We start from the raw sequence: 27,276 nt of genomic DNA on the forward strand, positions 1-27,276 counted from the left end.
CAGTTTACAGGAAAAAAAAAACGGTTCTATCTGAAAGGTACTCTGACATGCTATTAAAGGGAGTGTGGAATTGCACATGGCTCCCATAACCTTTGTCTTGGTGTTACTACTATGATTGTGGTACATTTACAAGGCAAAAGGTTTTGCGGATTGTAATTAATGTTACTAATCAGCTGAACTGAAGATAGGGAGATCACTCAGGTGGGTCTAATTTAATCAGATAAGCCCTTTAACAGCAGAGTATTTTCTCTAGCAAGTAGCAGGAGTGATTAGTTTCCAAGCAAGAGAAGGATTGACATAGCGTTGCTAGTTTGAAGATGCAAGGATTTGGAAAGCAGCCTCTAGGAGTTGTGACCCCTAGTCAATAGCCAGCAAGAAAACTAGGACCTCATTCCTACAACCACAAGGAACTGGATTCTGCCAACCACAAGAATGAACTTGGAAGCAGATTCTTCCCGAGAGTCATCTCCAGACAAGAGCACAATCCACCTGACAGCTTGATTTCAGCCTTGTGAGATGCTCAGCAGAGAATCCAGTTGAGCCTACCTGGATTTCTGACCTAAAGAACTATATGCTAATAAATGGGTGTTAAGTTTCCATGGTGGTGGGCATTTGTTATGCAGCAATAGAAAACTAATGCAGGCATATTTCTACATCACCTGTAGCTTTAAGAAAAAACAAAACTAGTGATTTTTACTTGAAGCTTTTTGTTTCAGGAACACAGAATGCCAAACAACAAAAGCTCACCTTCAAGAGATACATTGTGCCTATGACTATACTATTAAACTTTGAACAAAGAGGATAATGCAATTGAGTTTGCTATTGGCAAGCAAAGGTCAATTTAGTGAAATGTCAAATACTTTTCGGTGAAAAGGCAGATCATTATATCTGACACCAAGTCAGTGTTCTGGGTTGTAATCTGTAAACCACTGTCTTCACATTACTCTCACAGAAGCTGACTCCTCTCTGTCTTTTCTCAGGTTAAAGCCATGTTCTCCAGTGCTCACCTGTGGGTTCTGGAAGTGCCCTCTTTCCTTGATGAGGCTCTAGGTCTCTGTGGCAAAGTGGAGCCACTTTGCATTTAGCTGCGTGTTGACCTCCCTCTTCCTCCAATTCACCCTTAATTGCCTTTCTAGCTTCATTTCTGACAAATGTCCACACGGACCCTAAATTGGGAAGATATTTATTGTTGCCCAGACATGCCAGGTACTTTCCAAATTTCCAGCATATTCTTCCTTCCCTGCATGATGCCCGTTCTTCCATTTCCACCTGTAGAAATTGTAGTTATCATTCAATATTCAGCTCAGGCGTCACTTGCCCCGTTTCTTGATTCTTCCAGGCAGAATTTGATAGTTCCTATTTTGTGTTTCCAAATACACAATAGAGGGCTTCAAAATAGCTGTTGCCCTCTATTGTGTAATTGCCATGACATTAAGTTACTGACATTAAGAACAATGGCCTGTACGTCTATGAATCTCCAAAGCCTGGTGCAGTTCATTATTAGATGTTTGATCCTTGTTTGTGGAATTGAGTGAACCTAATGTGGCTCAGGCCCAGTGAGATAAACAAAATAATCAGGTGCAAAAAATAGTTCTATGCAAAAGAATAGTTCTATTTTTTTAAATGTATGAGTCAGCATATTGCTCACTACTTTCTCTTTAATTGGATTGTGTAGCCTCAGTGTTTCTCCCAAGTTTTCATAACCTGTGAGTCAACCACCACGCTTCAAAACCAGATGATTTCAACAGGTTCATCTCTCTGTCCTGTACTATAACATCCTCCCAATTTGATACACATCTACATACAAAAGCCTCATTCAGCTGCCTAAAAGTTGCTTTTACTAATCCACTCTCCCTCTGAAACCCCATAATAACTTTCCATAGCCTGGAACTGCATGGTCTAATATGGTAGTCACTAGCCCCTAGCCATGAGCACAGCTTGAGATGTACCAAAAATGTTAAATGTTCACTGGATTTCAAAGATATAGTATGAAAAAAAGAATGTCAAATATATTGATTTTATGTTGCGATGCCTATATTGGGTAAAGAAAATTTATCACTAAAATTAATTTTCCGTTTCTTTTTACTTTTTCTAATGAGGCCTCTAAAATTGTAAATTACATATGTGGTTTGCATTTGTGGCTTGTATTATACTCTACTGGGATGTGCTAGCCTACAGCATAAAATCCCAGCACCTGAATTTTGTGCTGTAATTCACATCTGGCTGTAATCTCTACTTGTCTCAACTCTCATATCCCACATATGAAATGTCCACCATGGCCAGTATTTTTTCAGAGACTCTGTGCTTTCTTATTCTTTTCTTCTGCCCACACTATTTCCTGGATGATCTTCTCTTTTTTTTTTTTTAATTTTGCTTATCAATATCTTATCCTCTCCTCCAAGCTCACTTTAGCTTCACTGACTGGAAGAAACCTCCTCTGATCCCAATAATGGAAAGGGATTTCTTCTAAAGGAAGGATTCTGATGTGTATTTATTGTATATTTATCTTGTCTCATCTATTACGTTATAAGTACTTAGAAGATAGGGACTATTTGATACACCTGCTTATGCCTTCACAAACAGCATAGTGACTTCCCTCAATAACTCTCAAAAATGTGCAATACATAAATTGAAGGGAGGAATTCTATTTAGAAAATAGGTTATAGGCTACATACAGATGTGTGTGTATATATATATACATGTTCATATATGTAAATATATATACATATATACAGACTCAACATTTCATAATTTAATGAATAGGGAAAGACTCAGCAAGATTATGTAGGTCCTTAGAGAAGATTAAAGAATGAAAATCTTCAGAGAGAATCAACACTGAGAACATTAGGGCTGGAAGATACTGTAGAGAGCACTGCACTCATTTCCCTCTTCTTACAGATGAAGGAGCTGAGGCTGGAGACATTAAGAGACCCCTGCTAGAATAGGAAGGCACGTGAGAAGTATACTGCTCTGTCTCCTATGGTAAGTACAGGACCTGATACTTAAGAGGTCAGTAAACATTGGCTGAAGGAATGAATGAAATGATCAGTGCAAAGTAAACACATCTAGTGAACTCAAACTAGGCTACATAGCCCCTGATTCTCAGAATAGTAGTATTTTCATTCTACCATGTAGAGAGGGGAAGGACAGTTGGGAAGCAATGGGGAGCTATATTTAAAACAGAATTTCAGCCAACCATTAGCCATTTAACGGTTTTTCTGGCAATGGCATCTAGGCATATGTGGATTCACAATAGTTAATTACACCTTTCCTTCCTTTTTGAATGACCCTCTCCAAGTTGGTCAGTGCTGATCTTGCTGACATTTTTCTGTGCAGAAAAGAGTATATATGTGTTTTCAATAATTTTCCTAATTATCAGTGATGGATTTTCATTGATCACCTATCCTTTCGTGTCCTGGTCCCTTTCATACATTTATTTGTTGCTTGATATTTTACAGAGCACCTGTCTTATGTATTCTATATCATCAAATTTTCAAAGCAAACTTTAGTTTTTAGTAGCGCTTCCACTTTGAAATGTGGAGCCAAAGACTCAAAGAAGTTAACTTAAACTGATCAAATGTCACATAGCTAAGAAATGTTGGAGCTGTATGTGTCTTCTATATTATTTTCAAATATTATGATTGCTTCTCTGATTGCTTCCCATTATTAATTGTATTGAATAAGTACACAGATTCATTATGCTGAGGCAAGGGGTATAATTTGTGGCCACTGAACGGAGGGAAGCCGTTGGGCAATCTCATGATCTCAGTCTCCCCAGATAATTTCTTATTCTTTATTCTCTTCAAACACAATTTTGATGGTTTAGTACACATTGAAGGAAAACGTTTCTTTTAATAGCTTTATCCAATATAACAATAATCGGAATAATTGCTAAACTGGCTTCCCAAAACTTTAGTTGGGGGTACTCTTGCATTTCTGAAGCTCTGGCATTGGGGAGGTAGTCATTGACATTTCTTTGAGAACCCTGTACATGTGGAAACTTCCCTCTGCCAAAGATAAGGAAACTTTATTTAAAGCTTGAAGATTTTGAAATGTGGGGCTTAGGCTTTAATAGAAGGTGAAAATAATGCAGTCCGTGCTTTTAAACAGAATAAACAAGTAGGACAACATTAATAAGTCTTAGTTGAGGTTGCCTCGCAGGAAATCTATGCACCTTACACATTCTCCATCTGTGTAAGGCAATTTGCTTGTTGTTATTTAGATGTGACTGACATAATTTGGCAATCTGGTTTATTAGTATACTTTGTAACAAATTGTATGTCGAATGCCAGTGATATTTTTTTCTGGCTGTAACTTAAAAAGGTGACTTATTCTGAAGTAGTAAATGAATGTCACAAAGATTCTCTCCCACTTTCCCTACCCCCTCCTCCCTCCTCCCTCTTCTCTCTCCTTCTTTCTTCTTTTCTACACTTACCTTTAATCCACTGATGAAAACAAATTTTAGAACACCAAATATTATGGAAAACTTGTTGGTCATGAGCGTTACCACGGGTATGCTATGTTCCAGCTTTTCAGTTTTAGGAAGCTTGGGTAAATGTCTGCTATTCCCTTGTGCTGCAGCCCTCCCTTCTCCCATTTCCTTTTTGGGTACTATGGATAGTTTGGAAAAAATGCCAACGCAATAAAGTGAAGCAATTCCTTTTCAACTTGCATCATGAAATCCTTAGTGTTAAAAATGAGTGTATCTTAATGGAAGAGCCTATTAAATGAACAAGAAGTAAATAATAATGAAGTCATCTTGCTAATTAACCTGGACAGTGACCTGAGTTTTGCTGCAGCTGAAACTCAGCAGTACAATTGCCTTCTTAGCAGAGTTCTGGTGCATCAGACTTTCCCCGTTCTCTGGTGTGCACGTCTAGCTATTTCAAGAATGTTTGTATCAAACTTTATTACAAATGTTAATACTGGGTTATTTAGGGAAAAAAGTGACAAATGCTTTCTGTGGGGAGAAAAAAAACATTTCTTTCATTTCAGGGGGCCTAATTATAACACTCCTTTCTATTTTAGTCCCTATTTATTTTCCAATTCTTTGGGGATTGGGTAGTATTTAACAATGAAACAAGCAGTGCCCCAGTGCCTAATTAAGATTTTCTTGTAGGATTAGTAAGTCATGTCTCATTAGCCCCACTGAACTGGAGGTGTTAATCTTCACCTTGGCATTCTAATTTTGAAATAAGTTTGTGGATCAAGTATTGAAGGATGTTGAGCAAACAGTTTGATTAAAGCCACTGAGTCTTCAGATGCCAGTCTCATGTTATTGATTCAAATGCATCCCTAAATACAAATGCTTAGATTTGTCTTTTTAAATGTACTAAGCAGTGGCTGGGTGCAGTGGCTCATGCCTGTAATCCCAGCACTTTGGGAAGCCGAGGTGGGTGGATCACCAGGTCAGGAGATCAAGACCATCCTGGCTAACGTGGTGAAACCCAATCTCTACTAAAAAAAAAAAAAAAAAAAAAAGATACAAAAAATTAGCCGGGCATGGTGGTGGGTGCCTGTAGTCCCAGCTACTCCGGAGGCTGAGGCAGGAGAATGGCATGAACCTGGGAGGCAGAGCTTGCTGTGAGCCGAGATTGCGCCACTGCACCCAGCCTGGGCGACAGAGCGTGACTCTGTCTCAAAAAAAAAAAAAAAAAAAAATGTACTAAGCAGTGGTCTGGAATGATTGCTGGAAGAAGCCACCATGTTTTGGGCTTCCCCAACAAAGAAAGCAGAAAATATCTTTGCATGTTTCCTGAATTACCTGTGTTTCTTCCTATGATGATTTTTTTTTTCTCACACTGGGGAACAAGCAAAGAGGTCAGAGCATAGCAGCCACAGAGAACTCTTGCGTTTTCTGGTAGAGACTTGCAGGAGGCTATGCCATGGACATTTGCTGGCAATGCTGTCTGAGATAAGTGGCCTCTTTTACAGTGACATGGCAGAAGGCAAAACCACTCTCAAACTCTCACTCAGTTAAAACATCCTAGACTTTTATCTCTTTGTTTTTCCAAACAACAGTGATTCAACAGGCCAAAAAGAGGTCAGTGGAGAAGAAATTATATGGCACTGTCATTTCTGTGATTCTCATTTGTATCTTTGTAAAAGTAAAGAGCTGGGCTAGATAATCTCTTAGGGTCCTTCCATTTTTAAGATGACAGTGCCCTTACTTTAGTGACGTAACCCATGCCTACCTCTAGGAAGCTGAGCTTGTCTTCTTTGTTGTTTCATCCCCAGTACATCACACATGGTGTTAAATACATACCTGCTGAATGGGTGAATGAAGCGGGGCCTTGAAATGCATTGTAATCTCAAGTGCAGGCTGAGTATGATGAGTTCAGCACTGGGAAATCCCTCCCCAAGGAGCTTTTAATATCATTGAAGAAATTAGCTTGAATAACCTGGAACTTAGCACACCTAAAGAGCATTCTGTGGTAAGTGGCACAATGTACGAGGCAGGTTTTATGGATCACAAGAGGTTAGAGAAAGTCATGCAGACCTCATAAAAGGATAGCTACAACTTGGCAGCCATTTTGGTTTTGGCAGATAGAAAAATAAAAATAAAAATAAAATGACAAAAATCAACATATATGTTGTATACTTGCCAGATGTCAGGCTTATTTATTTATTTATTTATTTATTTACTTCCTGAGAAGGAGTTTCACTCTTTTTGCCCAGGCTGGAGTGCCATGGTGCGATCTCGGCTCACTGCAACCTCCACCTCCTGGGTTCAAGTGATTCAACTGCCTCAGCCTCCCGAGTAGTAGGATTACAGGCACATGCCACTATGCCCGGCTGATTTTGTATTTTCAGTAGAGATGGCGTTTCACCATGTTGGCCAGGCTGGTCTCCACCTCCTGATCTCAGGTGATCCACCCACCTTGGCCTCTCAAAGTGCTGGGATTATGGGCGTGAATCACTGCACCTGGCCGATGTTAGGCATTTCATATAGTATATGTAATCACATTTAATTCTTATAACCCCATGAGATTGGTAGAATGATCCACGTTACAGATTAGTGAAGTCAGGATTGTGGAAGTTCAATAACAAGTCCAAGGTCACACAGTTAACAAATGGTGGAAGAGGAATTTGAACCCATGTCTGACTGGCTTCAAAGACCATAATCCTCCACATGCACCAGTCTGCCTGAACAGGAAGTACACTGGGTTGTTAAAGATCCTGGCTTTCAGGATGAATGTGGCCTCTCTAATCAAGCCTCTCCTGGTGAATATGCACCTGCCTGTTCTCTTTGCTCATTCATCCCTATAAGGCCTGAGAATATCCTCACATATGACCTTGTATCTTTTGTGTGTGTGTGTGTGTGTGTGTGTGTGTGTGTGTGCGTGTGGATGTTTTCTGTCTGCCCCTCTTTGCTTGTCTCCACCCTTGATATTTACATTTGTCCTGGCTTACCTACCAGGCTTGGATTGGTTTTGACTTCTAGAATCTGATGATATTACTGTTCATTTTGCCTACATTCTTCCAACCTTCTGGCTCTGCCATGGGCTTTGCCTTCTGAGTTCTGTTATGGGTTCATCTCATCTTTCTCCTTTTCTTTTCTATACATCTGGTTTCCTCTTACTCTTTACCTGGGCTCCCCATTGTGCGATATCTATTCATCGTAACTTAGGGCAGACATGATGACAGATGCATGGACAACCCAAGCTGGAAGTAAAATCTGAGAAGACATAAAAAAACAGAAACAAGACTGCTTTGTATAGAGGCCAAGAGGAAATTATTTGGAAGAGAAAATATGATTTGTGTTAAGAATGGGAATATAGTTGAATAGGCAGGTACATTAGATAATAGACCTTCTAAAAAAGCAGACATGGGCATGTAGATGGTAGTGTAGGAAAAGGAGCACCAGCATGCATGACTGAAAAAAGAAACTACATGTTCAAAGCTGTTTATATATAATAAAAATTCAATCTTGAATAGCTCTGACAGAAGAGGGAATGGAAAAGTGAGTAAGGATACCAAATAGGAGGGTAATGCTGATTTATCCAGACATAAGACAGTAACAGCTTGCACCAGTGTTGAGAAGTTGTGTAAATAGAAAAAAAGGGGATGAGGTAGAGCCAGTATTAATATTTTAAAGAAAGAGTCGTTAGGACTTAGAAGACGACTGGATATAATATATGCCATTTTAGGACTGCCTTAGTTTTTAAAAAATCTTGATTTATTTGGGGGGAGTTCAAGAAGAGGTGCACAAGGAAAGAATTTAAGGTTAGTTTTGATACTTCCCTAAATATTTACAACAAGTCAAACTTCACAGTGGATAGGAAAGCAACCAGCAACAATCCAATGTTATAGTGTTACTTAGTTTTAGGTATTCTTGGAGTTTGCTCTTTGATAGTTTCCAAACCATGAACTGAGATTTCTCAGAGGTGTATGAGACACTGAAGAACAAATTCCTGTTAGAAATGTAGGAACCCTTCTGAATGGGGGGTAAAGATCAGAAAGAATGAGTTATTCCTTTTTTTCCTCCTATATGGTAGCTATTCTTGGGACATTTATTCTAATAATCCTAAGCCTATATAATAACGATCCAAGTTATAGTATAATATGATTTCCTTACATCGATAGTTGGAGGTAAAAACACTCAGTAATTTCACATTTTGTAAACATTATAAAAGTACTCCTATGATAGACAGGGTGGCTGTTGTGATCCCTGGTCCCTGATATTCATGCTTTTGTATATTCTCCTCCCCGTGAGTATGGGCAGAACCTGTGACTTGTGTCTAGCCCACATAGCAAAGGTGATGGGTTGTCACCGTTGTGATTTTTATACATGACATAAGATGGCTTACTGTGGACTCTATCTCTGTTGCTGGCTTTGAAGGAGGAAGCTGTCATGAACCTTCAGCTGCTAGAAACTGAATGCTGTCAACAACCACATGCAGGGAAGCACATCTCCTTCCCTTAGTTTAGCCTCCAGATGAGCACCAAGCCGTAGGTGACACCTTGATGGCAGTCTTGTGAGACTCTGAAGCAGGGAACTTAGCTAAGCCATGCTCAAACTCATGCCCCATAGGAGTGATGAGGTAATAAATGCATGTTGTTTTAAGCTGCTAACTTCATGAGAATTTGTAACATAGCATAGAAAGCAAATACACTTCACTTTTGGCCCTCCCCTTTTATTGGCTGTATAAACAGTGATTAGTGCTTCCATCTTCCCAGTTGCAATGCCAGAGACCCTGGAGCTATTCTGGCCTTCTCCCTGTCCCTTATGCCCAACATCTAGCATCTAACCACTCTGCATGTTCCAAAATCCTACCTTTCAACCAGTTATTCTTTTCTTTGCTTCATACCCTTCAAACTAGTGAAGCTCAAACTACACAACCCATGCCTTTCTTCAGGGCTGATGGCTACAAGATGCTCACATGAATATGGGAGAGGGAGGGAGGCAGCAGAATTGCCAAGGATAAGGGGCAAATAACCAAAGAAGACAACACTGATAGGCTATTGAACTGAGGCAGGGTGGTGCTAAGGCCTTTGCTGAGACTCCAGTTAATTCTACTGTTGTCCAGGGCATCAGTAGCCCAGAAATGACCTCACTTTACTGTAGAGGCACTTTTGACAACTTTCTCTACCAGCTCTCATCGTTTCCTGCTTGGGCCAAATGTTCACTCTGACTTGGAATCTTATTCCCCCTCTAATTTATCCTCAAGTCTATTCCCAGACTGATTTCCTAAAGCAGAAACCTGGTTTATCTTACAATATTTTCTACTAGTATTTAGGATAAATTAAAATCCTTGCTGTAGTCCCCAAAGCCTTCCATAGTGTAGTTGGTCCCTGTTACATTTCTGGATACGTCTCCTGTCCTATGCTCCTACCTCTCACTCTGTATTTCAATGATACTAGTCGTTTGCAGTATAGTTCCCAGGGCATATTCATGCTATTTTCATCTCCATATTCCTGTTGAAGTTATTTTCACTGTGCAGAACATTCTTTTCCAGCATTTGTAAGACTAACTTCACCTTACCTTTTAAGATTCCATGGATGTATTTTAAACCTTCAGGAAGCATTCACTCACCTATTAAGAAGGATAATTTTAGGCAAGGGCAGAGGCTTTGTGGGTATCCAGTGGAAAAAGCATAAAAAATACTGCAAACTGTTCACTAGTCTAAGGGAACATCACCCTTGAGTCTGTCATCAAATCTTGACCATAAACTAGTGTAATGTTAAAAAGTTCCAAACATGTTAGATGGCTGCCTCAGTGATAATGCATCTTAGGTATCATTTTGTATATCTTTTCATCTGGCTACATAAACGTGTAATGAAGACATGCCTCTTTACTGCAATAACATTAAAATAACACCTATTTGGGTAAGTGTATGCTTTTACCATTTAACATAGGACTTTTTTCCCATAAAAATGTTTTTCACAGTGAATCTCCAAATGATTTCTGAGATGACTGGAAATGTTACCAGGTGAGAAAGAATGAAAAGAGATGTTTAGCAACTGAGCATTTGAATAACCAGAGATGATGTTATTATTACATTTTTGATGCCATAAACGTGCACAATTTGTGTGGTACATAAAAGGAAGTCACCTTGGGTTTAAAAATTGGGGAAAAAAGTCAACCAAATATGTTTAGGTATCAAAACTGGTCCAAGCAGTTAGTAAGGAAAGTAACTAACTTTATTGTTAGTTTGGAAATTTAATAGGCATATAAGTGCCACTAGGGGGCTCCCTAATACTCCATAGGCGGGAGGCCTGACTATCACAGCAGGGGTAATAGAATAATGAATACATATGCTCTGTAATTTAAAGTATATTTCTTAGTCATATTAACATTTGCATGTTTGTATAAAGCCTGAAAAATTGAACTTTATTATTTTAAGGTTTTCTCATGTTAAAAATGTATTTATGGTAAATAATTTAGAAATGCAAAGGTAAATACGCACCTGATGAAGAAAGGCATAATGTGCTTCATTGCACTTAATTTCTTTGGTGTAATAAAAAGGGGAAAAAAAGAGCTTCCTCTAGTTTCCTGATTACTTTTGAGTAATACAAAAGAAAATGTTTAAAATTTTTGCCACCTGAATTATTCCATCAATTAATAGATAATTATAGATATGAAATATGTATCTCTATATGTATATAATTGGATATTAGGTCGTTTAACCTTATTCAACAGAATATACAGAATAAAACTTTTAAATTGTAAATACTAATATATTACCAGTTAAAGGAATTCATTAAAAGGCCTGGTCCTATGTGGATATACTTAAGAAAAAAGGTAACTTATTAGGGTATATTTCATTTACTGTTCTAAGATATGCAAAATACAAAACTTGTTTAACAACTTTTCCTAGGAACATTAAAACATATTAAAACAAAAGCATTATTACTAGGGAAGGAAATATTGGGTATTTAGCATCCTTTATATTGTATATTGTAATTTATGTTTGTTTCCATGCTTTCAAATATGTTCCAATTATAAGAATTCTGTGTTGCATATTTCTTATATTTTTCTATGATTGTCAAATGTTGTGGCATAAATATATAAAATTCTATATAGAACTATATTTGGAGTCTATTTTGTGCTCTGGAAAATATGAGCACTTTGAATTGAAGTAATCAAAATTATTTTGGGGATAGAAGATTTGGGGAATGAGAAAAGGAAGGTAATTTTCCTGAGCTCTACTTCCTTATTCTTTCCTTTTTTTTAAAAAAAATCAAAGTATAGTATATATTCTCAGTATTTTCTGGTTTCCCATCTCAGTCTATTAATTCCAAACAAAATTTAAAAAACAGATTTTTAACTAACTCTACCCCTAAAGGACAAAAAAGGAGTAGTGAAAAATTTTGTGGGCTGGCAAATAATTCATTCTTATTTTTAGGTTTATATATGTATATATGTATTTTCTTTTTCTTCTCTACAATCAAAAGACAAATGCATGACTCACGTATAGACATTTACTTCTCTACTTCTTTCACTAGTATAGTACTTGGAAAAGTGAGGGTGGCCCCTGAAAGGAAAGGCTGGAAATTAAATGGTAATATAAGCTTTCTAATTCAGACGTTTTACTAAGCGAGTGAAGAACTTACTTTAAAACATTCAAGGTAGTTGATAAGATAAAGTTATTATGATCTTTTGCTTAACCTGGAAGTTTTTGGCTGTGACAATTCTCTTCCTAAAATCATTTGCTTTCTTTTATTTAAAACAAAAAAAGCAAGTAAAGAAAAACCTTCAACTTGGTAACTCAAGTTAAAATCAGAAGATCAGTTAATTTGTGAAATGTATACGTTTACAATATATTTGCAAACACTGAGTGGTCACTAAACCTGGAAACAAAACATATAACAAATACTGTATTAATATTATATTATATATAGATGATAAATTAATATTGTCTATATTTTCAGACTTTATGGCCACGCTCAAATTATTTTTTCTCAAGTACATATATATGTATGATATGTATATATTTATCACTATCAAATATATATTTTAATATATAATTTAATATATATTTGAAAATGATATTTATATGCTTGAGCATGAAAGACTACTAGGAAATACTTGATGAATGGGCATATTAAGCAGCTATATAAACCGTAAGAAGAAAGAATAAACATTTATTGTTATTCTGGATAATATCTTTTGAGGTAATTTGCATTCATCTTAGAATAAATAACTGTGTAAAGCTATTGGTGTGTATTTCTTTGATTTCAGTGTAAAAAGTGATTAAATAATTTAATGTCAGAGGAAGGCTAGCTCATCTTGCATTAAAAATATATACATACGGCCGGGCGCGGTGGCTCACGCTTGTAATCCCAGCACTTTGGGAGGCCGAGGTGGGCGGATCACGAGGTCAGGAGATCGAGACCACGGTGAAACCCCGTCTCTATTAAAAATACAAAAAAAAATTAGCTGGGCGTGGTGGCGGGCGCCTGTAGTCCCAGCTACTCGGAGAGGCTGAGGCAGGAGAATGGCGTGAACCCAGGAGGCGGAGCTTGCAGTGAGCCGAGATTGCGCCACTGCACTCCAGCCTGGGCAACAGAGCAAGACTCCGTCTCAAAAAAAAAAAAAAAAATATATATATATATATATATACACACATATATGTATATATGTATATTTGTGTATTTTTTCCTTGAGCAGTTATGAATTTATGCACTGCCGCCAACATAATGAACTATAATGCATGTTTTTATTGAGTTTAATGTCCTGTTGGAGATGCTTAATAAATATATACCCAAAGTTAAATAACAATACAAGAAATGATGGGAGGTGAAGCAGTCAAGAGCTGGTCTAGAACTCCTGATAGACAGGCAAAGATCTCTGAGTCAGCGCTGGTCTTCCATGCTGCAGAAAGGGCTGCTCTTCCATGCTGCAGAAATAGCCACCTTAGGAATACCCTAGAGGGTCAGCCATAAGCCTTAGCTTGTTAGTCACGTTACAGGGCCAGCAAGCTACACCTGTTTTAAGATAATTTAAGTTAATTTTAAAGATTTTAAGGCAGCAGCCCTAACTGAAAAGTTCCATCTACTTAGATCATTTGTAAGACCTCATTTGTCTTCCGAGTTACCAGTAACAAACTGTCTTCTGAAAGTTTTTGTTACAGACTCCTAAATTTTAATGCAGAACTTTCCGTATAAAATTGCCTTATCATAGTAATTCCTATTCCCTTAAGGTCTATTTCAGATCATTGTTTTTCCTTTAATCTCGAGCACAAGGCACACAGATCATAAAATTTAGAGTACTGCAAAAGTCATTGAGTAATCAACAAAAAGTTAATCAATTTGCAAAGTGAAGTTTTCATCATGTGTCTGTACCTAAGGCCAATAAATCAAACTAAGTGGATTCAGCTCTCTAAGCTAGCATGGAGGGAAAGACCATATCCCTTATTAGTTTATTAGGGTTTTCTCTAATCCCAGTAGTTGATTCCAAATAATCCATATATATTGCTAGGTGATGACCCCTCTCCTCTTCCACACTGATTTTCCATTCTAATCGCCTAATATTAGCGTCCATGCTTTATCCCAGCTGAATCAGGAGTGCAGCCTTACCTAGGCAGCTGAAATCCCCACAGATATGACCCAAAGCTGCATGATTATTATGACTCTTGGCCTTTTCATATATAGTTAGTCAATATTTACAAGCACTGCAGTCTATGAATAAGGTACAGCTCAGGGAATAACTCCTAAGAAATGGAAAAAAATGTGGCTAGTTTTCTTACAGTCTGAAGGAAAAGAAAGACCCCAACTTCACAGTTCGTATTCTAATATGTTTTACCTTTTATCCTGTATTGTGGTTCTGGATAAAATTTTCTAAAAATAAATTTATTCTTCTGCAATGATTTATTCTAGGAGATATAGGATGACAATTCCTAGCTGAAGCCTACATGTGTGTTATGAACCATACACAAACAGACCAATGTGTAGATAGGTGGCATGAGCTCACACCCTTTCCCACATACATGTCTTTCATGAAGACAATCTTTATAGTCTCTGGGTCACATTCTCCACGCAGAGATTGCAGACGATAGAGAGGCATCTTACCACACCTCGGTTAAAGAGAAAAATTTTATGTCTGGACATGTGTAGTCTTGTGGAAAGGAACCTTATTTCACTCATAGACGAGCAGTAGTATGGCTAGCAGTATTTCCCCAGAGATGGTCTGATTTAAAAAAAAAATCGATATCAACTCTTGACACATTTTCATTTACATCAGCACATGGCTTTCAGTCGGGGCACAAATCAATAGGCAGCTTTTAACACTGCCCAACTATTTCTTCCTATTGGGCTTCAGGCAGGCCATTTGCCGTTAACATACCATGTTTCTTGGGGGAGGAAGTTTAACTGTTTTTCCTGTGACTAATCACAACAGCCTAAACTGTAGCATTAATCACACGACATTTTGTTCATCACCACTTACAGCCAATTGACTTTTTACTTAGTGAAAGCATTTGAAGAAGGCGACAGATGTTCTAAGGGGGTCAAGAGTCAATGGAAAGAAGAAATATTTAGTTCCAAAATATATACAGTATATGGCTTCAAAAGCTGACACTATGCCGGGGATCATTAGAAGGCTTATCACTCTATAGGTACGATCTCACAGTCAAGATGGAGGAGAGGATTTGTTTAAAATTAAAGTGCTAGCTAAGAGTCATAGCTTTTGGTTTGAAAACAATTAATCTGGGCCTTTCTATAAATTAAAAGTCACATCAAGGGTCACTAGTAATTGGCAAAGTGTTTTCTCTAACTTTTGGAAGTGAATTATTTTTCTGTCTTTTTTTCTAAAACTAGCAGGAAAATTCAGTTAGGTCTGATGTCCTGTGAAGCTGGCAATCTGTAGTATTGGCAGTCTGGATTAAATGTAATATCTGGTTCATTGCTGCAGCAACTCAGATTTCTAAATAATGAATCAAATTCTTACATTATTCAAAAGCCTCAAAAGCGTTATTAAGCCGAATAAGCAGATACTCACAAAGGTTTACAACATATTTATCTAGGGCAACTCCAAAGCACAAAAGTAACATGTTTTAAAAATATACAAAAACACAACTTCCTATATGATATTGCATTATATCTATATTGTCCCAAACAGCAGTATCTTTTTGGAGTAGGACTCTCCTGGGATGCTGTTCTCCTCACATGCTCCTAAAAAAGCACCACATGGTTAAAAAAATTTGAAGAATGATGTAATTGAGAACAGAGTGTCCCTTTTGTTGATTTACAGTGCCTGTGGGTATATCAAAGGCTCCAAAAATATTTTCGATAACGAAAACCGTGTATGATGCTAGTGAGGCTGCAGAGAAAAGGGAGTGCTTATATACTGCTGATGGGAACGTAAATTAGTTCTGCCATTGTGGAAAGTAGTTTGGCAATTTCTCAAACAACTTAAAACAGAACTACCATTTGACCCAGCAATCCCATTGTTGGGTACATATCCAAAGGAATAGAAATTATTCTACCATAAAGACACATGCACACATGTGTTCATCACAGCAGTATTCACAATAGTAAAGGCATGGAATCAACCTAAATTCCCATCAATGGTAGACTGGGTAAAGAAAATGTGGTACCTGTACACCATGGAATACTATGCAGCTATAAAAAATAATGAGATCATGTGGCAATATGGATGGACATGGAGCTCATTATCCTAAGCAAACCAATTCAGGAACAGAAAATAAAATACCACATGTTCTCACTTATAAGTAGTAGCTAAACATTGAGTGTACTTGGACACAAAGATGGGAACAAGAGACACTGGGGCCTACTTGAGGGTGAAGGATGGGAGAAGGGTGAGGATCTAAAAACTACCTATCAGGTACTATACTTAGTTATCTGGGTGGTGAAATCTGTATACCAAACCTCTGTGACACGAAATTTACCTATATTACAAACCTGTACGTGTACTCATGAACCTAAAATAAAAGTTTAAAGATGTGTATTAACTGCAGAGTTGCCTCTACTGCCTAACCATTCAATATATTACTGCACTCCTGGCTTATAAATGGTTGAACATAGTTCTTTCTACCTCAGGTCTTTGCCATTCCCAGACCATAAGCTGGTTCCAGAATCTCTGACATTCGGCACTGAAATGGGAGCTGATTTGTGGATCTGGAGGAGCTCACTGTTGTTTGTCTACCTTCCCCCATCCGGAGCAGGAGGACTGGTGCTCCAGACCTTTTGAACATTACCATGATGGGTCCCCAATGCCTTAGATGCCCAGGGAGAATTGTGCCATGATTGAGGAGGGTACAGACAGGGATAACTTAAAGGTAATAAACTTTGACCACAGTAGCTCTACCCAAGGAAGCAAGAGGTAGACATTCTGGCTTGAAGAGATTTACATGGTCTTTGTTTTCCTTTTTCGAACACTCAGTTTATTGGATTGTTTGCCTATGCCAAAAATCACACACTATAATCTTACTTCAAACTCCAACCTTAAAATACATCATAATGCTAACATGCTAAGCCACAGGTAGGGCTGTGTAAAAAGTTTAAAATCTGGCTTTTTAAGCATGCATTACAGAAAAATTCTGAACTCCAGAATGTGCCAATATCACCCCTTCCTTTGACAAAACAGAAGTTTCCAGACCAAGATAAAATTTTAAACCTCAAATAAAAATTTTTCTTCAGATTCTACACTTCCAGATGACTTTAGTGACTGTAAATAATTTTTTTTTGAAAAAGAGAATTTTCAAAAAAATTTCTAACTCACCTTAAGTTAAAAATCAATACTGTACTTTTAAAGAGGAGAGTGATGCTATCTGAAAAAGGATCAAATAACAATTGTTCAACCCTTTTATGGCTTCTGTTTCCTACCTGTTCAGTCTCAGCTACTTGCCTGCATTTTAAGGCCTTCTTCTTCCCTAGCAGTGTTTATTGAGGCATGATATACAGAACTTTTAAAACTTTTAATAAGTATGAATTCATTTCAGTACATATTAAATTATTGGGAGGCTGAGGCAGGAAGATCGTTTGAGCTCAGGAATTAGAGATTATTATCGCACCACTGCACTCCAGCCTGGGCAACAGAGCAAGAACCTGACTCTTAAAAGCTTAAAAAAATGATAAACACATCGACCTCTGATTTTATGAATATTATGTTTTATGATAAGAGTAATGTGGGTGCAAAAGGGGAAAATGAGTTGATTTAAGAAAAAATATTAACTAAATAATTGTATAGATGATTAGAAGACATGGAAAAGCTCATGAACATCAGCTAGTTGACTTCAGAGAACATAGTCAGCAATACATTTCTTGTTGATTGACTATATATTCCTTTCTTTCTCTTTCTTTTTTTAAAATTAATTTTTTTTTTACAGAGACAGGGTCTCACTCTGTTGCCTGTCTGAAACTCCTGGCCTCAAGCCTAACTGTATTCTTTATTGTTCTAATTTTCTTTCTTTCTTTTTCTTCTTTTTTTTTTTTTTGAGAAGGAGTCTCGCTCTGTCGTCCAGGCTGGAGTGCAGTGGCGTGATCTCGGCTCACTGCAAGCTCCGCCTCCCGGGTTCACACCAACCTCCTGCTTCAGCCTCCCGAGTAGCTGGGACTACAGGTGCCCGCCATCATGCCTGGCTAATTTTTTTTTTTTTTTTTTGTATTTTTAGTAGAGACGGGGTTTCACCATGTTAGCCAGGATGGTCTCGAACTCTTGACCTCAGGTGATCCTCCCACCTCGGCCTCCCAAAGTGCTGGGATTACAGGCGTGAGCCACCGTGCCTAGCCTATTGTTCTAATTTTCAAAGCACTCTTATGTGTTTCATTCCTTTTGATATTTAAAACAATCCTGTTATCCAGGGAGGGGGAGTACTAGACTTTTTTAAAAAATGTTTAAACTGTAGAGATTTTTATAAGCTACAAAAATCACGACAGATAAGTGACGGGTCTTAGAATTAAACCCAGATCCTCTGACCCCTAGTCTGAGTGGTATATTTGTAAAAAATACTAACGACTAGAGAACTGTGTAAATTCAGATATCCAGCAAGTAGACATACCTTGCCTCTTATCTCTGGTGAATAATTATAAGTTAAATTAGGTCTCAAGGGACACAAATACACACTCATCATTTCTTTTCCTGAGCATCAGTGTTTATATCAGTGGTGCTTGGTATCTCAAATCAAGGCCTCCCGGCAGCCCATAGCCATTTTACTCTGAATTTTCTTCAAATATGCTCAGCTTTGAGGTTTCCCAGAATTGGTCCCAGTTCCCTGACTGTCTTGGATCCTGCGGAATCCTATACTTAACTTGGTTTCAGCAGCATTCCTGGTACCACGTGGACAGAGCTGATTTTATTCTGGCACTTTACTCGGTTGTGTTCAGCAACATGTCAGGCATGAAATATGCAGGTGCAAGCCTTGAGAAACAAATGTAGCTTCCTAGGCAGCCCTGACTTTCTTTTCACCCTACTTACTTAGAAAGTTATGAGGAATTGGGGGTTGAGAACAAATATACAGAAGAAGGAGAATACTTTTGGTTCAATTACCCATGGATTAAGGGTTATGTCACAAGACTCATTTTTTGTAGCATTGTATTTTCATTTTCCTCAGTTCAGGCTCAATGAACACCTAAACCTCAATTTTTACCACTTTTGTCCATCCACTTAAAACTTTGACAGATTTTGAAGCAGGTACCTGTGCTCTGGGATACCAGTCATCTTCGTGGTTTACCAGAGCACTTTCAAACATCCACAGAAAAAGGAAAAAAAAAAAGTTTGTGCTAATGACTTGGTGATTTTTTTTTTTTTTCCTATGATCTCCCAGTAAAGTGTGAACTACTCTCATAGCTGTCAATAGAACCACTGAGTAACCAGTGCCTACATTATTTGAGGCGGTTTTAAGGTCAAAGGAATAATTATGAATGCACACTTTTGCTTGCTAGAGGAAAAATACATTAGGAAAAAGAAGGCAGCAGCTCAGATGTCTATGGACAGCTTCAGGAGCGCTAAAAAGTGATATATAATCCCTCTAAATCCTCCTAAATTCTAAGCCAAAGAAATGTCAGTAAAATTTTAGCCAAAGCATGTTTCAGCTAGTATACTACTTTAGGTAACCACACAGTAGAGTAGCACTGTTAGAAATTATGTGTACAGGGAGTGGGATTTTTGACCTCTTGAGGAGCAAGTAATTAGTTAATTGGTTGGTACTGTTTTATATGATTGGCAGCATAATTTTACCATTTTATCTCACGGAGGAAGTTTATATTTGTTGTATCTTTGCTACTGTGATATAATATTGATTATATTTTTTATTTATTTGATACCAAATATTTATTTGATTGGGAAATGTAACCACAGTAACATTTTCTGCCTAAGGAGAAATATTGTTGTCACCTTAGAAACAATTTTCAAGAATTAAATTTGGTAAAAAGTGGGGACTTCTGATTCTTGTGGTTACTACTGAGTAGATTTTCCTTAGGATAAGTGCACTATAAATTTGCTGTAATAACTAACTGATCAAATTTATAAACAGCTGTTTTCTGTGTCAATAAATGTTTCCATATAGCTCTGTGCACATCTCCTGCCATAACCGGACATAACTCTTGTTATACAATGATTAAATAGAACATTTTGGGGTAATATTCTTTTTGTCTCACAGAACTACCTTAGATCAAATTAATATTGCATATGATACAAGTTTATGAAATAGACTGCACACATGTTCTTTTACAAATGGATTTGACTCCTTGTGGCATTAGTGAAATTTACATTGATTAACCAGTAAGCTGTAATGTTGTTTTCGATTTGGGCTCAACAAATCAATTTTACTTAATGCTCTAAGTTTTCTTTACTTTGGGGTATTTAGGGTAAGTAGACATTATATTGCCTGTGGGAAAACACTACACTTGTAATTAAGCTAAGGACGTAATTTCGTGAAAAGAAGAAGATAACAGGGCAAAGTTTTCAAGATAATGAGATTCCCAGAAATGCACGAACTATCCCTACTTGAATGAAATAAATTACATTATCATCCATCATATGACTAATCTAAGAGTAGCCATCTCTCTGTTAAAATAGACCTATCGAATAAAATGATAAAATACTGTCACTTAGGAAAAGGATAACAAATTAAGAAATACTATTAACAAAAGAACGCTGTGTAGAGTTGGCATTCCACAAATGTTCCTTGATTTGAATTGAACAAAAAAGACCTCCAAAAAAGAAATTCTCCCTTTCCCACTTACAGCATATTCTATTTGTACTTTTCTGTAAATAACAGTACAGAGTAAAAACTACATATAACGGGCACATATCCATACTTTAAAAAATACATCTATAACAACTTTTATGCAGTACATGAAAATAAGGTATTGATTTGTGGCAACTATAGTAAAATGACTGTCTAGAAATTGGGAGAATATTTAACATGAAGTTGAAACTTTCCTTTTGAAAAAACTTCCTTGCTGGTTTAGAGCTGAAGCTTATATCATTACTGAAATCACTTATTCAAGGTAATTATGAAATGCAAGGTACAATGTATAAAAGTTGAAAATCAAGACAAGGTTCTGAGAACATATACAATCATCTAATCCTAGAAAATAATTAACAAGGAAAAACTACCTGAACATTAGTTCTATTGGAGAAAAGTTACCAGGTTAAGATATAAGTTCTGTAAGATTGTTACGTATTTTATCACATCTCAGACTTTCTTTCTGATTCTAAAATTAGAAGACCAACAAATGGTATATTAAAAAAATTTCATTAAGCCCATCTCAGAAACTGAACAAAAAGACTTGGGTTGGAAATGATACTGAGAAGTAATGGGAAGCAAACATAGGTTCTATTCTTCCCCAAAGCTCAAATTACAAATTGAGTAAGAGATTAAGAAGGCATCAGCATATTTTCCTCGCTGTTTTTTCCCCTTCCCAAAAGTTTTATATTCTAACTTTTTGAGAAGAAAAATAGAAAAACATTTAAAAAATAATTCGTCATGAACAAGTGGAGTTTATCCCAAGGATGGTTTCACAGTTGAAAATCAAATAATGTAACTTATCAGAGTAATAGACTAAAAAAGAAAAACCATATGATCACCTTAGTAGATGCTAAAAAAGCATCTGAGAAAATCCAACATCTATTTCTAATGAAAACTCTCAGCAACTGAGAAATTGAAGGGAATTTCCTTGATCTGATAGAGATCATCACCAAAAATCCTGCAGCTAACATCATACTTAATAAGACTTAATGCTTTCCTCCTAAAATCAGGAAGAAGACAACATCTGTTCTTACCACTTCTACTCAATATTGTTTTTAAAGTTCTAGCCAGTGCGATGGGCAAGAAAAGGAAAAGACAGATTGGATAGGGAGTGGTAAAACTGTCTTTGTTTGCAGATGTCATGATTACATAGAAAGACTGATGGAGTTAATAAAAATGCTACTAGAATAAGTTAGTGAGGTTGCAGAATACAAGTTGAGCATATAAACTCAGCTGTATTTCTATATACTAGCAGTGATCAATATGAATTTCAATGTCATTGCAATAACATAAATGTGTGAAGTATTTGGGAAATAAATTTGACAAAGAATATGCAAAACCTGTACACTGATAATTAAAAAACATTATCGAGAGAAATTAAAGATGCATGTATAAATGGAGCAGTATAACTTGTTTATGGGTTAGAAAATGCAATATTGCCAATCTGTCAGTTCTCCTTATATTAATTTATAGATTCAATGTAATTCTAATCAATATTCCAGTAGGCCTTTTTTGGTAGAAATTGATAGGAGTTCTAAAATTCATATGGAAATTCATATGGGAAGGCAGATATAGGTATACAGATATAAACAGATGTGTGTGTGTGTGTGTGTGTGTGAATGTAGATATAGATATATGAGAAGGTAGATATGGTCTGGGTCCAATCAAAAGAGGGAATCTGTACAGTAATTCAAACAGAAAATATAAAGAATTACTAACTATAACGGGATTGGAGCAACCAGGGGTAAAGAGAACTCTACAGGAATAGCAGCTATAAGGAGCAGCTACGCTTTTGAATGCTGAGACAGAGCACCCGAGAAAAAGCCCCAGTCCTCGCCCCTCTGCTACCGCCTCAATAAGGTTGAAATACAGAACTGGACAGCAAAGGAAGTGGCTGCAGCACTGGTGCAAGTTGCTTGAAATCCACTTTCTAGGGTGCCAGAGGAGCTGTTTATAGAACATGTCTCACCAGAGGCACTCACCTATGAAAATGCCCAGGGACGTATTGCAGGGAGCTTCTGGCCACCTGGTGATGTCGGCCCCTAGAAGAGCCTGTCTAGTGCACACACTGGAACCCAGAAGGGAAACCCTTTCTTCTGGTAATATCTCTCCGGCGCCCTCTACCGACAAAGCTCAACATGGTGACAGCTCCAAAGGGAAAATATTTAAAGGACCTAGGTCCATTTTCATTGAGCAGGCAAAAAATGCATTTGGAGCTGAGAAGTAATAAAACATTAACTGGCACAAATAGATAACAAAGAGGCATAAGGACATTTTAGGGGGAAAGGGTGATGGATATGATATGTTCATTATCTTGACTGTAGTGACAGGTATGTACGTATGTCAAAACATGAAATTGTACAATTAAAATATGTGCCATTTATTATATGTCAAGTCTACCTTAATAAAGCTGTTAAAAATGTAACTGGTCAAGCACAGTGGCTCACTCCTGTAATCTCAGCACTTTGGGAGACTGAGGCTGGTAGATGGCTTGAGCTCAGGAGTTGGAGACCAGCTTGGGCAACATGGCAAAACCCCATCTCTACAAAAAATACAAAAATTAGCCAGATGTGGTGGCAGGAGCTTGTAGTCCAAGCTACTCAGAAGGCTGAGGCAGGAGGACTGCTTCAGCCTGGGAGGTCAAGGCTGCAGTGACCTGTGTTTGTGCCACTGCACTCCAGCCTGGGCGACAAAGTGAAACCCTGTCTCAAGAAAAAAAAAATGTATCTGAAAGTCTTCCACTACTCTCCTAACAGAAGCAACCCTTGCACTGATTAAAGGTTTAAATGGAAGGTGTTTGTATCTATATGTGTGTGTATACATATATGCATTTATGTATTATTTTTTCATACCAAGAGCAAAATTGCTGACCATTGAGGACTCTTCCTCAGGGTGAAATCCCTTAGGGGTTCTACCTTCAGATCCACAGCTCAGGAGCCCAGCTTGGCTGGGGAAGCTCACCTCCAGGTGCTTGTTCAGTGGGACCAAGAATTTAAAAACCTCCTTTGCCAAAATCCAGTAGCTCTGGAGCCAAGGCTGGACTTCCCTGGGGCCAGTCTTAACAGATACTTGGTGTTCATGAGCTCCAGCTGTCTGGCTGCAGCACAGCACTCCTTCCCTTCCTCTCTGGCCATGTCTTGCTTCCTGGCTAATGGATATCCCTGGACCCTCATCGCTCTCCTTTCTAGGAGGACCTGGTCCATGGCTGCTGTTCATGAGAGGTGTAGATAATACACCATGTTACCACAGTGTGTGCTACCTTTGCAGTCTTAGAACATACTGACTGCCCTCCCTTTCTCACCCCTCAGTCTTCTTTATGTCAAATAGCAATTCTGCCTTAATTTAACATTTATTTATTGCCTACTATATGCAAGCATTGTGTTAGCTATGAAGGCTACAACAAGGGACAATGCAGACATAGTCTTTGCCTTCATGGTGCTTACCTTTTAGGAGAAACTGCGGAAAACATAAAAATCCCAACTTAGCTGGACTTATATCATGGTCAAATGGACATAATATAATGATTTCTCTCTCAACATGCCATGTCATTCTTCAAACCAGAATTACTGTAAGCTCCTCAAGGGCAGGGACCCAGAAACGATGGACTACAGTGATGCCATTTACATATGCACACATGTATATACAAAATATTCACCTCTTGGGATGACTTTTTGATAGATGAGGGCTTATTAGAGAATTGGTTTGATTTTCCCTTAGCCTACTTTAAATTAATCTGTCAAAAAGTAATTAAAATTGTTGTTGTTGATGAACTATGTAACTGTGGCCTAGAGTCTATACATTATTTTATTTCTCTGCCACTGTCACCACTGCCATTACAAAATGAATTTCATACTAGATGTTTACTAAAAGGTAGCTAGGGTGTGCTGGAGGTTGGGTGGTGAGACATGCATTAATTATCCATTAAATCAATCAGTGAAACATGCTTTCAAGCATGACTCTGTGCCCAGGACCAGGCTGGTTCTGTAGGGATGAAGAGAGCCATGTAAGAATTCAATTTTGTTCTTACAAACCTCAAATTGTTAAATGTGAAAACTAGCCAGTAGAGACCATTTGCTTTAGAATGGTGGTACTAAACCCAAGGCCAAAAGAAAGTCAGAAATGAATAGTGTTTGGGCCTTACAGTCAAAGGACTTTCTGTGGAAGAGGTAGGCTTCATAGGATATTTAGAAAATTGAAAAGTTGAAAGAAGGGTTTGGGGAGAGTGGATATAAGAGAGTAAATGAAGGGCATGATGTGGGATGAGACAGGTGAGGCTATTAAAAGTGTCATGGAATTAATCATGAATTTTTAAAAACTGCAACTTGTTTTTGCATATTCTATAATGTAGTGGCTTCTATTAGTTTGACAAAATATTTAAAATATGTATACTGTACTATTTTCTAACAAACAATCAAATTTCATTCTCTTCAAAAAGCATAGGGCAATTTCTTATTTTCTAAGAATATCATCGTGATAATTACATTTAATTAATACTTGACCTTGGAATACATTATGCACCATTTCATCTATCCTCTAGTTTTACTTGGATTTCATATCCAACTCATATTCACCCCCAAAGTATAGAGAACATGCAAACCTGACCTCTTATTTTTACTAAACTGTCATTTTTTACTACTTTGGAAAAAAGTATATGCATAGGCCTGGAAGAAAATGTTATTTTAATAATCTGATATGGAAACTATAAACTTCTCAGTCCATTTTGTACTGGTTTCAATGGAGCATAACTAATTCAATGCTTTCTGGGCATAGTACACTAGAGAGAAATCTTTCAATGAACAGTGCAATGAGATGGCACATATTTGTATTGCAAAATACATCTTGGAAGAGTTTTAAGTTCAAAATAGGAACATCCTTAGCAAATTAGATGCTATGTTCCCTAGGTGCCATAAAGACATCACAGATAACGCTACCACAGTTTAGTGGAAACATTTGCACATCATATTCTAAGCCATTTAGTAGTCCCCAAACAGAATGTCCTATCTTCCTCACACAGAGCATGGGTCTCCTGCCTAGGTCTTTTGGCCTCTGCCTCCCTGGGTGACAGAGCTCCCTCTCTATGCACTGTACTCCCTACTTCTCACACAGCTAGTGCTGGGGAATAACTTCCTCTCCATAGAAGTTTAGGGGCCAGGAACAGAATGTGAAGTTGGGTTTACTTTTCAGGAATCAATAAACTGTGCATATTCTATTAAAAAATAAGCACCCTAGAACCTTACCACAACCTTGGGGCCAATGCTAGGTATTTGACTTATTTTAGAGGAAAATGACTTGTTACTCATTTTCTTGGGTTTTTCAGTTTCAAAACTCATAAGCCTTGCCATCTCCAACAACTTCACACCTCTGAAATCTATTTTGAAACCTCCTGCCTCAACCATCACATCCTATTCATCCAGTTCACTGATTCCAGTACTCTACTTCAGAAATTTTCTGACCTCCTTGAGACCCATCACTCCTTTACATGACTAGTGTGTTCCCTTCTTGCCGTCCTTCTCATAACCTCACTTTCTCCTTGGCTTGGAGTCCATGGTTCCACTGTATAATTATCCCTTATAAACACTGTCACTGTTTTCCATTCTCTTCGTTTGGCAAAACCTCAACCATGGTGAGCTGGGCAGAATAATGGCTACCTAAAGATGCCACGAGCTAATCCCTGGATGTATGAATATGTCAGATTATGTGGCGAAGGGGAATTAAAGTTGCAGATGGAATGAAGTTTGCTAATAGCTGGCCTTGAGATGGAGAGATTGTCCTGCATTATCCAGGTGGGCCCAGTGTAATCTCATCGGAGGCAGAGGAGGGAGAAGCAGAGGTATGGCAGCCATTGCTGGCATTGAAGATGGAAGGGATCAACAAAGCCAAGAGATGAGCTCTAGAAGCTGGAAAAGGCAAATAAGTGGATTCTTCCTTAGTGCCTCCAGAAGGAATGCAGCCCTGCTGACTTCTTGAATTTAGCCCAGTGATACCCAGTTTGGACTTCTGACCTGTAGCAAGGTAATCAGTTTGTGTTCCCTAAGCCACTAAGTCTGAGTATGTTATAAGAACAATAGAAAACTAATGCCCATGGTTAAATTCAACTATCTACTTACTCTCTGCCAGCATCTACAGAGTTGATTATTGCAAAAAGCATACCACCATGCTAGTTGACCTCACTTCAAATATGGCTACATGTCAAAATTGGCCTTTTGACTTTTCCAGACTATCTTATCACACTTCTCCTTCTCCTTCAAGATAATTATTTTACAACTTCTCTTTCCTCAAATCTCTATCACTGCCTTTCCTCAATTAACTCTTAGCTTATGCTTCTTACTTTACCAAAAAAAAAATGATAAATAATTGGAAAATACCACATGTTCCTGCCATTTTCCTAATGTTTCCATTGCTGTGCAGGTGCTCTGTCTTCCACATGTTATAGTAGTAGATGAACTGTCCATGAGCCAATTGAAAGCCAATCTCTTCCATTGAGTCCTGGATCCCACCCCTCTTGACTTCTCAGGGGCCTCCCTAATGGCAGTAACACTTAGTAGCTCAGGCAAAATATGCTGAAGTCTTAATTCCACTTTCCCCCTCAAATGCCATATCCAAAGGCACTGGTAATTCC

The 27,276-nt window shown here is 37.8% G+C and overlaps 1 protein-coding gene across 3 annotated transcripts in view; it reads right to left on the bottom strand.

The window, feature by feature from the left end:
* Positions 1–27,276, bottom strand: part of HS3ST5 (heparan sulfate-glucosamine 3-sulfotransferase 5) — a 295,903-nt gene that overhangs the window by 30,450 nt on the left and 238,177 nt on the right. The gene's annotated exons all lie outside the window — the stretch shown is intronic.

The sequence above is a fragment of the Symphalangus syndactylus genome, chromosome 2, assembly GCF_028878055.3.
Source record: "Symphalangus syndactylus isolate Jambi chromosome 2, NHGRI_mSymSyn1-v2.1_pri, whole genome shotgun sequence".
Taxonomy (NCBI): domain Eukaryota; kingdom Metazoa; phylum Chordata; class Mammalia; order Primates; family Hylobatidae; genus Symphalangus; species Symphalangus syndactylus.